Raw genomic sequence first — 14,511 nt, forward strand, 5'->3', positions numbered from 1 at the left:
AGATATTAGCCCCAGGAAACATCAGAAGTATTTCAGTTAACGTGGTATAAAAGAATTTCAAAGGCAAGCACCTAAAATATATATAGAAATACATCTAACAGTGACATACTTGAAAAAAATTACGAGGCAAATCCAAACTAAAGAAAAGAACATCCTCAAAAATTTCAAATATTTACCCGTCATTTTTAATTCTGTGTCCCACACTCCTTCCAGCCTATAAGTTAAGCTGTGTCTCCCCACTTAGACATATTTTCCATCTCTTGGGAATGAAATGCATAGCGTGATTCTTTGTGGTTCAACTGCAAGTGAAACAGAACAGAGTTCTAAGATGTCAGAACTGACTAACGGGAAACGCCAAGCCTTGGCCAGTGACTCAACAAGAATGTGTAGCTCACAGCTTTTCAAGGACTACCGTTTGGTACTGCAGTGGAAATTACATCATTTCTGGAGAGACAGTATCCTTAAGGCCCCACGACTCTTACTTAGTCTGGCTGGTAAGAGTTCTTGTAAGAATCACAGTTGTAAACATGTGCTTAATTTATTTTACACCCTGTTTCACACTTTTTTTCTGCAAGCATTTTAAGTTATATTCACACCTATTAGTGAACTAGTGCCTGCGTATCTTTTCATGCTTGCCCTTGTATTTATTTCGCATACATTTTTCTCACCCCTTCTAACTTGGCTTCACGCCTTTTTAATACTACAGCTTATTAGTTTTACTTCCTTTATACTCTGCCTATATGACTCTTTGCTTATGCCCAGTGAAACAGGCTGCTCTCCCAAAAAACAAAGAGAAAACCATAATACTTTTATTTGAAATCATTGCTAGATATACCATACTGTTGAGGAAAGTAAAGATAAGAAAAAGGAGCTCACTTCTGGCAAGATTTCAGCTTTAAAGGGGACAAACCCAGGCATCAGTTCATCCAATAAAAGTTTCAAATTGTCAAATTTACATTTTAAATCTTTTTTGTCTATCACAGAAAATGGAGGCCTAATTATCAAACCCATAGATACGTACACCCAAGTTGGCACATGCCTATCAAAACTTACCTGATTTTTTCAAGCTGATCCTAGTCCTTTAAAATTTTGTTCTTGAATAAAAAGTTATTTCTTTCAGTCTCCTTTATCTGAATACTGTTTCATTAGTCTATGCACCTTTATCTGGCAGAAGCAAGTTTATCCAGCCCAAGTATAAAATTAAACTGATGTACTTTGAAAATGAGTTAAAGGGACTACAAAGAAAATATATGCTATATTTCTAAACCAAATGCCTAAAATATGAGTGTTAGGGCTATTTATTAAAGCTTTATCTTTATCAAACAAGCACAGGAAGATTCAACCTGTTTATATTTAAGTAACTAGGGTTACCACTAAAAATACTTAACAACCCATACAGCACAGGAAAAAACTAATCATTAAAGACGTGTGTTATTTCACTGTATGCCATTCTGGTGTATATGATTAGATCTCTGTCAGCATCAGAAAGCAGCAATACACTTACCAGCAGGTTATTGTATTTCCATGTTAGCAAGCCGTAGCTTAATATTATTTTCAATAAAATGACATTTTATAAATAAAACCTTACTCTAATTTTTAATTGTAATCAATACAAGCTGCTTTAACAAAAATTATTGCCACATCTACTATTGGCTGAAATAATTAGTTGTAATTCTTCTAGAGTGGCTAATTGACAAGGCCATTATTGAAGAAGCTAATCATAATTTGAGATGCTACATAGATCTGTTGCAAGGATTTTCTTTTGGTGAGGAAGATTGTCCCTGAGCTAACATCTGTGCCAGTCTTCCCCAGTTTTTGGATGTGGGATGCCACCACAGCTTGGCTTGATGAATGGTGTGTAGATCTCCCCCCAGGATCTGAACCTGTGAACCCTGGGCCACCAAAGTGGAGTGCATGAACTTAAGCACTATGCCACTGGGCCGGCCCCATCAAGGATGTTTTCAAAGCATGAGATGTAACTAAAATATACTGACTCAATATTCATTTATAATTATACCTACAAAACACTTTGATCCTCAAGACTTTATACATTCAGGTTATTACAAACATACAAATTGTTCAGAACTCAGATACCACAATTATGTATGTATGTATGTATCTATTGGACTGAATATTATATTTTATATAATCTAGTAACCATATATTTATATAATGTATACTATATATGATTTATATATAATGTTATATTATTACATATGTTATATAAATGTAATAATAAACATATATTATATAATTATAATATATAATTATATAACTGTAATTAAACACAATGTGTATAGTTACATGGTTTTATATATCTAATTTGATTAACTATTATATATTACCTCAGTCTCTTAAAAGAGAGACAATAAGGAAGCAGTGTAGAATAACGAATGGAATCAACTCCAGATGTTTGCGATCTTAGATTGCCCCTTACTAACTGTACAACTTAGGGTGCTTTACGTCATTTCCATAAATCTTAGTTTTTTCAACTTTAAATGGGGAAAATAGCATCTTTTTAGAATTTTTGTGAGAATGAAATAAGGGAATGCATACAAAGTGCTTTATTGGGGCAGCTGGCAATCAGTAAGCATAAACTAAATGGTAGATAGAAGAAAAAAGGAGAGGGAGCGGCTGTTCATAGTAACAAGAAGCAGCTTTGTAAGCATTAACATACCACGTCGTCCCAGTTCTAGTGACCACATTGAACTACTTTATAGTATATAAACTGAGTTTCAAAAACAAAGCATGGCTTAAAAAATTCTACAACGAGAAAAAGTAATTTGATGTTCTCAAACAAGTAGTGGGTCGGTTATTTCTTGAATAACTTGGTAGTGAAACTTACGAGAATGAAAATGACCAATATGAGGGGAGATTTGTGAACGCATCAATTTTAGTATGTGGTCTGTGATTACAGAATTCTTACAGAACACTTTGTGTGGTGGGAAAATGCTTATTTAAAGTGACTCTTCAATTTTAAAGAGTTCATATCAGGGTTAAGACCAGTGAGTGTAACATGAGAAGGTTGATGTGCGAAACCCGTTTCAAAGTCACAAAGTCACAGTTCCCCAGACATTATTTGGTGAGACCCTTTCTCAGAATTCTCCGTGTGGCTTGCCTCAGTTCTGCAGTCAGTACTCCTACCAGAAATGCTAATGGAGATTCTCTGAAACAACCATGACTGTGAAAAAAATTTCCGCTTGCTTTGCTTCTCAAACTTGGAAGTCCGTTAGCATTTCTGGTTTCACAACCAGATGTTTAAGGAAGGAAAATAGTTTTCAGGAATCTTAGCAAGTACTCCAAGCATAAAACAACACTTACTATTTCTGTTTTATTAAAGATTAATAGTTGTACAAAGAGAAAACAAATAAAAAGAAAAAGTTCTCTATCAGATTTCTCAAAAGATTTTAATTTGGCAGGCTTAGGGAAGGGCAAGAAAAACAATGGATATAGCAATGTTCATATCTGTTGATTTTTATCATCATATTAAAGTTATGTAGGATATCTGGGTTATCTAGATATCACGTTATCTAGATATGCTGTATTTACATGTCCAAGGAAGTCAAAACACTTTATATACATTTAAACCTCTACGTTTACATCTGAGTGCCAGTTTGATTTTTTAACATTGTTGTAAATAACATTTTGATATCCTTTTGTGTAAGTTTCTCAGAATGTTGGAGTAACCCACGCCCTTACTTGCCCTACCCTTTGAGGGGGGCATTGTCAACTTTCTTGTGGATGGGAAATTAGAACACCGCTGAGGTTAGTGACATGTCTTACATTCGTAAAGGCAATGGCCTAACCATGGCAGATAGAAAAAAAGATATAGAAGGTAGAGCCCCAATCCTATAAAGTTTAAAAACATATTGATATAATGGGTAAACAAGACGGTAAACTTTACAATACTGAGTGGAGTGGAAGATCCTTTATATGAAAAGTTATGAATCTTGAGTTATTGAGGCAGGGCAGGAAACAAATTTTCTGTGGGAATCAAAAAAACAGGGGTAAAACAGCAAATAATTCTGTACTTACCTGGCATTTACTGGCATGCATCCATCAGTATAAATTTTGGCTTCATCCTTGAAAGATACTTCAACTAGATATAGAGTTCTGGGTTGGCAGATTGGTTTCCTTTTAACCCATTAAGGATGTTTCTCTGTGTTCTGGCCCTATTATTTCTGATGAGATGTCAGTAGTCATTTGAATTATTGCTAATTTGTATGAAAGAAATCACTTTTATTTGACTTCTGTCAACATTTCTCTCTTTCTATTTCACTTTTAATAGCTTATTATGATGGATGTATTGAGATTTGGGGGATATTTATCTGTTTTTCGTTTGCTGAGCTTGAATCTGCAGATTTATGACTTTTTACCAAATTTGGGTAAATTTTGGCCATTTTTTCTTCCAATATTTTTTCTCTTACATTCTCTCTTTTATTTTTCTTGGACTTCAGTTACATTCATGTTATAACTTTTGATAATATCCCACAAATCTCTGAAACACTTTTTATTATTTCCAAGTGTTTTTCTCTCTGTTTTTCAGATTGGATTATTTATATTGATCTATCTTCAAGTTCATTGACTCTTCCGTCCTTTCAGTTCTGCTCTTAAGCTCATCCAGTAAATTTTAAAATTTCAGGTATTACATTTTCAAGTCTAGAATTTCCATTTGATTCTTTTATAGTTTCTATTTCTCTGCTGAGATTTTGTCTCTTTTTATTCATTGCACACGCATTTTCCTATATGTCCTATAATTATAATGGCTTCTTTAAAATCCTTGTTTGCTAGGCTGGTCCTGTGGCAGAGTGGTTAAGTTTGCACGCTCCTCTTCAGCGGCCCAAGGTTTCACTGGTTCAGATCCTGGGCATGGACGTGGCACTGCTCATCAGCCCATGTTGAGGTGGCGTCCCACATAGTACAACCAGAAGGGCCTAGAACTAGAATATACAACTATGTACTGGGGGACTCTTGGGGTAAAAGAAAAAGAAAAGGAGGATAAGAAGAATATTGGCAACAGAAGTTAGCTCAGGTGCCAATCTTTAAAAAGCAAAGAAATCTTTGTTTGCTAATTTCAGTTTCTGTGTCATCTCGGGGTTGGCCTCAATAGAATACCTTTTCTCTTGAGAATGACTCATATTTTCCTGTTTTTTTGTATGTCAAGTAATTTTCAGTTGTATCCTCATCATTATGAATGGTATATTTTAGAGACTCTGGCTTATGTTGTTTATCTGAAGAATATGGAATTTTATAAAATTTTTCAGCAGGCACTTAGCTTGGTAGAACTTCTTATAAATTCTTTCTCTCCTGCAGTGGGCAGCAGCTCAAATTTAACTTCAGTTACTCCAGCCTTAGCTGAGCTGCTTGTAGTTGACCTGCACAAGCATAGCTAAGGGGCTAGTCTAAGATAAGGGCTTCCTGTCTCAATCCCTCCCTGCTTTTCAGTGGTTGTTGTTGTCCTGAAGTTTGTCCTCTGTTTTTTTGTTTTATTTTGTTTTGTTTTTTGCTGAGGAAGATTTGCCATGAGCTAACATCCACTGCCAATCTTCCTCTTTTCTCTTGAGGAAGATTTGCCCTGAGCTAAGACCTGTGCCAATCTCCTTCTATTTTGTATGTGAGTCACTGCCATAGCATGGCCACTGATGAGTGGTATAGGTCTGCACCTGGGAACTGAGCCTGGGCTGCTGAAGCAGAGCAGGCCAAACATAACCATTGGGCCACAGGGCTGGCCCCCTCTCCTCTGTTTTTTTAAGTCATAAGACTATGGCTTTCTATCTGAGTTCTAGCCACCCTATGTATATGCCCCATATAGCAGCCTGTACTTAGGTAAAAAAAAAAAAAGTGTTAAAAAAAAGTAGGAAACACACATGCCATTCCCTTTATCTAAGTATTGCATCCCCTCCACCAGCATCCTGCTTTTGGTCATTCCCCAGTGGCTTCAGGTAGTTTTATTCAGATTTTTGTAGTTTTATCTACAGAGGCGTTTTTCTGAGAGGAGCTTTTTCACCATGACAGGAAATAGAATGTTCAGAGTAATATGTATCCCGTATTTCTCAGACTATGCTAGTTAGGGTGTTAAAATAGAGTCATCTTAATAGTTATAAGGAAAAATTTCTAGCCACACACTTATCCATGGTGGGAATTGTAGCCCTCCTCAATTTTCTCCCAAATTGTTTGGAAGTCCCCAATGGATATTTCATTATTTTTCATAAATAGTCTGCCATTTCTTTTCCCCTTCTCTGGCTTGCTATAACTCTTACTCTTTGTGAGAATTTTGGTCCAATATAAGTTAGAGGAAACAGTCCCCACAAGAGACTACCTTCACTTCTGACACCAACTGCAAGTTCAGGAGGTTCCCTCAGATTTGGTAAGTCACTGAAAGGACACACAGAACTCACTGAAAACTGTTATACTCATGGTTACAGTTCATTATAGGGAACAGACACAGATTAAAATCAGGGAAAGAAAGAAGCACATAGGGCAGAATCTAGGAGAAGCACCCAACACAGAGCTTCTATTGTCCTCTCCCTGTGGAGTCAGGATGCCTTACTCTCCTGCCCTCAGTGTGTCAATATACATAGAGTATTGCCAGCCAGCCAGGGAAGCTCACCTGAGCCGTGGCATTCAGGGAGCTCCATTACATAGGCATGGTTGATTGTCCATGTAGTTGATCTCAGTCTCTAGTCTCCAACCCGTCTGGGCATGACCCAAAGCCCCTACCATAGACTGAATTGTTGGTCCTTCTAATATGGTCGGCCCACCCTAAATACTGTCAGGTGTGGCCCTTTCACACCCTAAATCACATTATTAGACCATCCAGAATGAACTGAGGCCCCAAGGTAAACAAAAACTCTCCTACCAGGAGACATTGCCTCCCAGAACTGAGATTACCTACCCAAGGCCAGTCCTTCTCTTTGGGCAAGGCCAAATTCTTTACTACACACACACACTTGTTGTTATTGATGTCAGCTAAATGCATTAAGATGACTGTTGATACCTATCAATCTCTCAAGGATATTAAAGGCACTGGGTTCTTGTCACTGCAGAAACTACTGGTACTGATGGAGTTCAGACTTTATCTTCTTGAGATCCCATGGAGATTTCTGAGAAGCAGTTCTCTCTTTTCCTTTTTTATTTGGCAGGGAAAATTGTCCCTGAGCTAGCATCTGTGCCAGTCTTCCTCTATTCTGTATGTGGGACACTACCACAGCATGGTTTGATGAGTGGTGTATAGGTCTGCACCTGGGATCCAAACTTGGGAACCCTGGGCTGCCAAAGTGGAGCATGCGAACTTAACCACTACACCACTGGGCTGGCCCTCAGTTCTCTTTATTTTTTACCTGCTTTCTGATTATTAACCTCTTATGTGAATTCATGACTCCAGGGCAGAGGGCAATCCCCATGGCAGAAACTATGGTCCTTCCTCTCTGCCACATTTTGTTTCCTCTGCTGGAGATACTCTTCCTACTTCTTTTTTGCCTTGTTAACTCTTATTTGCCTTTCAAGATTCAGATCAGAGGTCATTTCCTGCAGGAAAGCATCCGTAACTGCCCCTTTGGGAGTGAGATGCCTCTCCTAGTGCTCTCAGTGCACTCAGCACGCCTCTAATCCCCACAAGAATATGAGATGATACATTGTAACCTTTCAGGTACTCCTCTAGGCTACCAACTTCTTAGGGCAGAAGTGGGTCTTATTGATCTTTGTATCTCTGGCACTTAGGTGACACATGACACAAAATAAGGGATCAGCAAATGATTGCTGAATGAATGCTATCCCAAGAAACTTCTCTCTTCTGAAACTGCCCTACTGTTCTTGAACAAAACCTTTACAGCTCTACTGTCTCTTCCCTTTGATTGTTACTGAGAGGCTTCTTCGTCCCTCAGGCTAGGAGGCTGCGTTCCTTCAGGTCCCTAGTTATGCCCACTCAGGCTGGAGTCCTGGAATGAGCACCGTTTAATCTCAACCTGGGACATGTTCATTGACCGGAACTTCTACCAACGTGGCGCATCAGAAGATAAACGACTGCATGTGGCCTTTGTGGGGACACTTCATTCTGCTCTCAGAAGTGACCCGGCCCCTCTGATTCAAAGGTTGCAGAGGAGGGTCTAAAATATAGTTCTATGCATCTCATGATGGTATGATGTTCAAAATTATCTTGGTGTGAACATCCCTGTGTAAATCATGTTTGCTTATAGGTGAATAGAGAAATATAATAATCCCCGTATTATTTGGTTACCTTAGAATTCTGTTGTATTTGAAAATAAAGCAGGATGCATGTTTCTTCATTTCATTTACAATAAGAGTGGAAAAGCTTTTTTGAATAAAATTGTGTCCTTTCAAATCTAATATAGTACAAATAGTAGTAAAATAAATTTTACAGGTCCTGGCGATCACATAATTCCAGAGGTAGGAGAACATATGTCTCCAGGGTGTGGAAGGTCACTCAAGGAGCACTTTTAGGTGCTGATCTTGCACTTGCGCGAGGCTGAGAGTAAGCGCCTCCTTAAATTTTGTGTCCTGTGCACCTTGCCTGCCTGACCCTAGTCCTGGCCCTGAATACGTGCTGCTTCTATCACTTAGAAAGCGTGCAACCTTAGAAACGTAAGTTACTCTCTCTAAACCTCAGTGTCCTCACAAAGAGGTAATGACAACCTGAGAATTTTAATTGAATGTCAGTATGCAGGTTTGGGCAATATAAAAACAGCCAATGAACAAGTTTTAAAGAATGATAAACTTAAAGAATAATAAAGGGTACACTAACCTGAGATATTCATTTTAATTCTTTCATTTTACTGAGGAGGAATTGCTCAGGAAGATGCAGTGACATATCCAAGGCCATTAATCTATTTTGGGCAGAACAAATGCTGGAGATACTATTCAGCATTCTTTCCACTCTACCCTACTTACTAGACAGCACAGTGAACTAGGTTGGAGACTCTGGAAAGGCAGAGGAAACAAATGGATTCAGAAAAGTTTGTGGAGGAAGAATTGATTGGGGAGTGACTAGTCAAGTGATGGCTTGGAAGCCTAAAGGACGTCTACAATTTAGACCACTGATACCTAAGAGAGTAATGCCATCAACTGAAGTAAGCAATGGAAGTAGGTAGGAGAGATGGTGAGTTGCCAAAAGACTGGAATAGAAAAAAACATACTTAAGCTAGGATGTGAAGGATTTAGACAAGATGTGAGGCAGAATTTTTCGTGAAAGAAGCCTGCTAGGAGTTTGTAATCGGATATTTAGGCAAACTGAGAAAATCTTTTATGCTGGTCTTTGAAAAGAGGGTAATTTTCTGGGATGGCTTAAGCGTAGCATTGCTTGTAAGCAAGAAGCTGTATTCAATAATTTCCCCAAGTCCATCTGAAGCCAGTGATTCTTTGAAGTTCTTAGATTTAGTACACATGGCTTATAAAATGGATGTTGGATATGGTACATAAAAATATGAAAGATTCAAAATGACCTTTTTAAATAGGAGGGGAATCAGCTATGCTGTATCAAAGGGGTTACTGTGGTGTAACCTTTCCAGCTCCTGCAGACTGTAGTGCTTTTAAAGACCCAAGAATCTGAAACTTCATCCAGGCACTAACCATATGTAGCCAGCATGTCTGCCAAGGCGGTTACAGAGAAGGAAGACAGCTTATCAAGAGGCAGCATCTGTACCAGAGAACCAGGAAGGCTCCCGAGCTGAGTTTTTATCAGCAAAAGAGGGAAGATGAGCCTGACCAAGTTGTTGTCTCAACAGTTTCCTGCTGAAGACAACTCTGTAAACTAAAGAAGTCACATTTAACATCTTTTTAGTTTTCTGGCTCAACTGGTAAATAGTTATGCTTTCATCATTGTTGGTTTTCTTCAAGCATAACCATGGACTCAAAAGAATTTTAAGAAAAAATGATTTTAAGGAAAATACTATAATCCAGGCTGTATTATTGTGAGAGAAATCAGAGTGACCGAAAATGATGTTTCAAAATCCTACTTTGAACTTGTCTTAGGCTGGGACCCAGAAAAAGCTACTTCTACTGTGGAAATATGCAAGTGTTGGTGATCTAGACCAAATAGATTTGCTACTTTCAATGGAGTAGTTTATTTACAGCATCTTGATGAGAGAGAATGTGGGGGCTACTAGTTCATTTAACTATAATGATGGATACTACTCACAAAGACAGAATGTGTTCAAAGCTAAGGTGTTTTCTGTATGGTGCATGGATTTTATTGCAATGACTATTCTAGAGCAGTCAGAAGGACATGGGACAGAAATTAGCATTACTAATTTAGGCAAACTAGAGAAAACTTGGTAGTAATTATTTCTGTAGACAAGTAGCAGTATGATTCCAGTAAAGCCTGTACTGACATTGGCCCTTTGGGGATGGTGACTGCCCTCAATATCCGTCTATTTGGATAGAATGGAGAGGGTATACAGGGATGAAGTTCCGTGCACTGGATTTTGGAGCCTTAGAGGAAAGTGGTGCTGAAATGTTGAAGACATTATGGGGTGTATTCACAAGCCTAGTGTATGGGTAAGAGTCTACTTCTCCAGCTTTGAATGGACTGAAGAGGAATGCGGAAGCCTTTATGGTACCTGGAAGGTTTTGCAGCTTTGTGAGCAGTTGGAAGCAGAAATTTTGGTCTACAGAGGTCTCTTAGCCAAATGGTGGCACACTGCAAATGAATTAGCACTATTGTTGGTTTTCCTGGTAGCATTCATTAGGTCGTAGTCTTGTTCTATAGTCTACACCCATTTCTTGGAGAAATTTGGGATCAAACTCTTGATGAAAAGTTGTGCAACTTAATTTTTGTCACAGCCATGTTTTTTAGGAGTCTTTTGAAAAAGAAATGTATTTATTATTTATTCCTTCATCATGTATTTTCAGCTGGATTCTAGAGTATAAATGGAGAACAATGAGAGATGAAGACAGAGTGACAGGGTAAATTATGATGGACCCTCATGTGATGACAATGAAGCTGGATTTTATTTGTAAGACATTAGGGAACAACTGGAGGATGAAGAGATGCATCCAGAGCAAAGGTGAGATAGTAGAGGCCTGTTGGCTCACAGCCTTCTGGTTATACCTCGATCGTGTTTAAACTGTAACACCCAGCAAGAGTGACACTGGGTTGGAATACAAACTATTTTGCACCTACTGTGGCATACCTGGTGCACTACACATATTTATGTTTATTGCACAGCCCCCCGTAGACATTAGTGTTTGCAATTCTCGATCTAGAAGTTTGTCTTCAAACGCCATATAGAAACACTATATCTTTACATTACGTGAATATCACCAGGTCTGACAAACCTATAAATTCAAATACAGACTCGTTAATACTAGTGCTAAATAATTATGGTTCTACATATACAAAAATTTGACTTAAGCAATGCTTATTTCTGAAAATCTCCAGGGATCTCTCATATGTGCAAGAGAAAAACAATTCACTCATATTTTCACCGTGTTGCCAGCAAGTTGTATGGGGGAGGTGTCATATCACAACCACTGCAACTGATGCCTTTCTGGGAAAGCAGCTTCCCTGCCACTCTACTGGCCTCAAAGGTGGTTGCCACTGGTTGGCCACTGCTCTGCAGACTCACGAGATGTGGCCACATTCTTTCAGTACAGAGATGGGGATGTTCATTTTTCCTTATCGGTTTCAAACTTTTGTTTAGGTGCCAGAGCCCATAATCTAAGAGTTTTACTGGAAAATAGCAGCTTTACTTCTGAGTCTAATTTTTCTTCCTTATGTGTTGCAAAACCCATCCTTAGAGCTGTTTGGCAGAATGACACCAGAGCATCACATTATTAATCGTTTTTTCTCTTATTTCCTTAGGTTCTTCCAATCCCCTTCTCCCACATACCTCATATTTCCTCCTTTCGGTAAAACGTAGAAAAGCTCTAATGCATTTCAACTCATCCAAATGGGCACTCCATTTGGAAGATGACCTTCAGTCCCTCAAACAGATAAGGGAGCCCACTTTTGGATTAGCAGGGCACGGTACTAGATTACTATTACCTAGTGTGGGTAACCCACTGCATTTATTTTCACGTTTTTATAGTTTGAGTGTATACTCATGATCACATCAATATAAATATACTCATAAGCACAATCTTTGCGAAACCTCTGTTTTAAAAGTTGGGACTGTTCTGCATCTACTCTAGTAAATTCTACCTGAATGTTCCTTTCTTACCGTCTTTGGTTTACTGATAGCACTACAGTTAAGCGAATCTATATTAATTTCTTTGCATCTCTTCTAAATGAGAGTTAAAGAAAATGTATTAGTCTTGCCTTCTGATGCCTTTTCACATCTGTTCCAAACATGTCACCCTCCTTCAAGACCCAAGTCAGGACTCCTGTCTATGAATCTTTTCTTGCTGACTCATGTCTTGTTTTAGCCACTGGCATCACATTAATTCGTCACTTTCTGAAAGGTTTTTTATGGAGCACTGGTTTCTTGAAAGATACTAATAAGTGTTCTTTTGGAGAGATAGGAAAAGAAATTTGTGGCCAACTAAATTCGGATAATTTTGCTCACTACATCTACCTTTCTCAGTGCACCTGAACGTATTAAAAGCTCTAACAATTTTTTCAATAAAGAAGTGAATTTAATTTTGTATTCAATCTTATTAATGTGTATGCTCTAATATTTGTGTTACATTTGTTGCATGTTGCAACTTTGTTAAGCTGTAAATTTCTTAGGAATAAATAAATATCCTCTATTTCTGTCATAACTCCCCTTGGTCCCTGATTCAATGCTGTGTATAGTCTTGCTACACTTACTTATTTTATACTAGACACCATTCTAAGTCCTGGAAGTTCAAAGATGAGTAATTTTTTTTAAAGATTTATAGAATAACAAATAGCTTTCAACGAACAGTATGTTGCTGATATTTAGCATTTATTGAATTATGAGCACCTTGGAATTCAATTTCCAATTCTAAGTGCAACAGTTTACTCTCTGTTTCTCTGCCTCCATTTAAGAATCTGTTAATCTTTTCTTCCCTGTTGTTATTACGCAACTATAAAAAGACTTTTAACCGTATTTGAAAACCAAGGTAAAATTATCACAATATTACACAGGGATTTGTAATTTTGTTTTCAGTTTCACTCTGATGATGAAAAAGTAAAAACATAAATACAGGGCATAAGTATACTTCACTTGTTCTTTGGAATATAATTTATTCTTAAATTAGAAATGGAACATTTCTAACAGGAAGGATCAAGGGATTGTGAAGTGGTGAAATAACGCTTTAAAACAGTATTCCTAGGAGTCTGACATCCCCAAAGCGAGAAGCAATAAGAGAGACGGATAATGGCAGGAGCAGGTGAATGAAACAGTTTGTTACATTGCTGATAAGAATGCGGGGGTGCTATTGCCGTAATTTAAAGTGTTTAGGCTCGCTGGATGGTGCACGTTAGTACTAATTAGTGTAAATTAGTGCTAATTTCTAATACTCAAAAGATTATTAGCTTTTTGACACAAGAAGTAGATATTCAGAGTTCAAAGGGCCCCCCACTACTCAAAATTTGCAGTAGTGTTCTACTAGACAGGGTTATAGTCCATTTGGAGACAAAAGAATTGTGGCCACAAAAAGAATATCTCTTGGTTCATTTTGTAATTCAACGAACATTTGTTGTGTCCCTATTTGATGTCAGGGGAGGTGATGGCAGTTGTAGTGGTAGTTAAAAATAAACAGTATCTTCTGAAGAGAATATAATGTTTTGGGAGAGATGGAAAGCTTAAAAATATAATGTGATAGAAGTATTTAAAAATTGTTACTATTACATGGTGGAGGAAAACAACAAAACTTTGAAAAACCTCTTGAGAAGTGAGTGGTTTTGCTCCAATTTATTTAGGAGGATAAAGAGCTCTTAGACAAAATGTTAAGACACACAAAACAGAACAAAACAAATGGCTTGAGGAGGTATTGAGAAAACAAATATTAGGGTTAAAATCTCAGCAAGTGAATGCACATGTCATGTCACAGAGAAAAATCTGAAGAAGAAACTGCTTCTGGAGTTAGATAAGGCTCTTCTCATAAAATGTGAACTCTGACCTTTTGATGAAGCAGAATCTTCCCACGTTCTATGGAATAATAGTGACCCTTGGCATCAGCCTTGGAGGGAAAAATCACAGTGGTGTTGAGAGACCACTTGCCGTGGTGTAGTTTCCATGGCAAATCACGAGGTGTATCAAGATTCTTACAACCCACCAACTTCAACACACTTCTGCCAATACACCAAGAAGAAAATGATACCATGAAGAAAAATATCTAAAATGTATTTCTTATAAATTTTAATTCTAAGGTGGAAACTGAACAGTTTGGGTTTACAGATAGAATTTAAAAAAAAATCTCTTCTTGTATTTGAAAGTCAAGAGTTTAGAACAGAAAGGAGAATAAGGGAAGTGAAACACTGACTTCACAAATAACATTGAACAACATAATTTTTTTGATACTACTGCATATGATGAAAAACACACGGGTTTGTCAAGAGGCGGCAACATCCTTTTACAGCATGTGGGT

The 14,511-nt window shown here is 37.8% G+C and overlaps 2 long non-coding RNA genes across 19 annotated transcripts in view; one reads left to right on the plus strand and one right to left on the minus strand.

Annotated features, from left to right (window-relative positions):
* LOC106826603 (uncharacterized) overlaps nucleotides 1-14,511 on the plus strand; it is a 278,032-nt gene that overhangs the window by 30,608 nt on the left and 232,913 nt on the right. For all 17 annotated transcript variants that reach the window (XR_011502890.1, XR_011502886.1, XR_011502892.1 and 14 more), the window contains exon 3: nucleotides 10,867-11,021. This is a non-coding gene — a long non-coding RNA (uncharacterized lncRNA). The remainder of the gene's footprint in view (nucleotides 1-10,866; nucleotides 11,022-14,511) is intronic.
* LOC139045131 (uncharacterized) overlaps nucleotides 1-14,511 on the minus strand; it is a 62,455-nt gene that overhangs the window by 27,047 nt on the left and 20,897 nt on the right. For both annotated transcript variants that reach the window (XR_011502901.1, XR_011502900.1), the window contains exon 2: nucleotides 177-299. This is a non-coding gene — a long non-coding RNA (uncharacterized lncRNA). The remainder of the gene's footprint in view (nucleotides 1-176; nucleotides 300-14,511) is intronic.

The sequence above is a fragment of the Equus asinus genome, chromosome 4 (genome assembly GCF_041296235.1).
Source record: "Equus asinus isolate D_3611 breed Donkey chromosome 4, EquAss-T2T_v2, whole genome shotgun sequence".
Classification (NCBI taxonomy): Eukaryota; Metazoa; Chordata; class Mammalia; order Perissodactyla; family Equidae; genus Equus; species Equus asinus.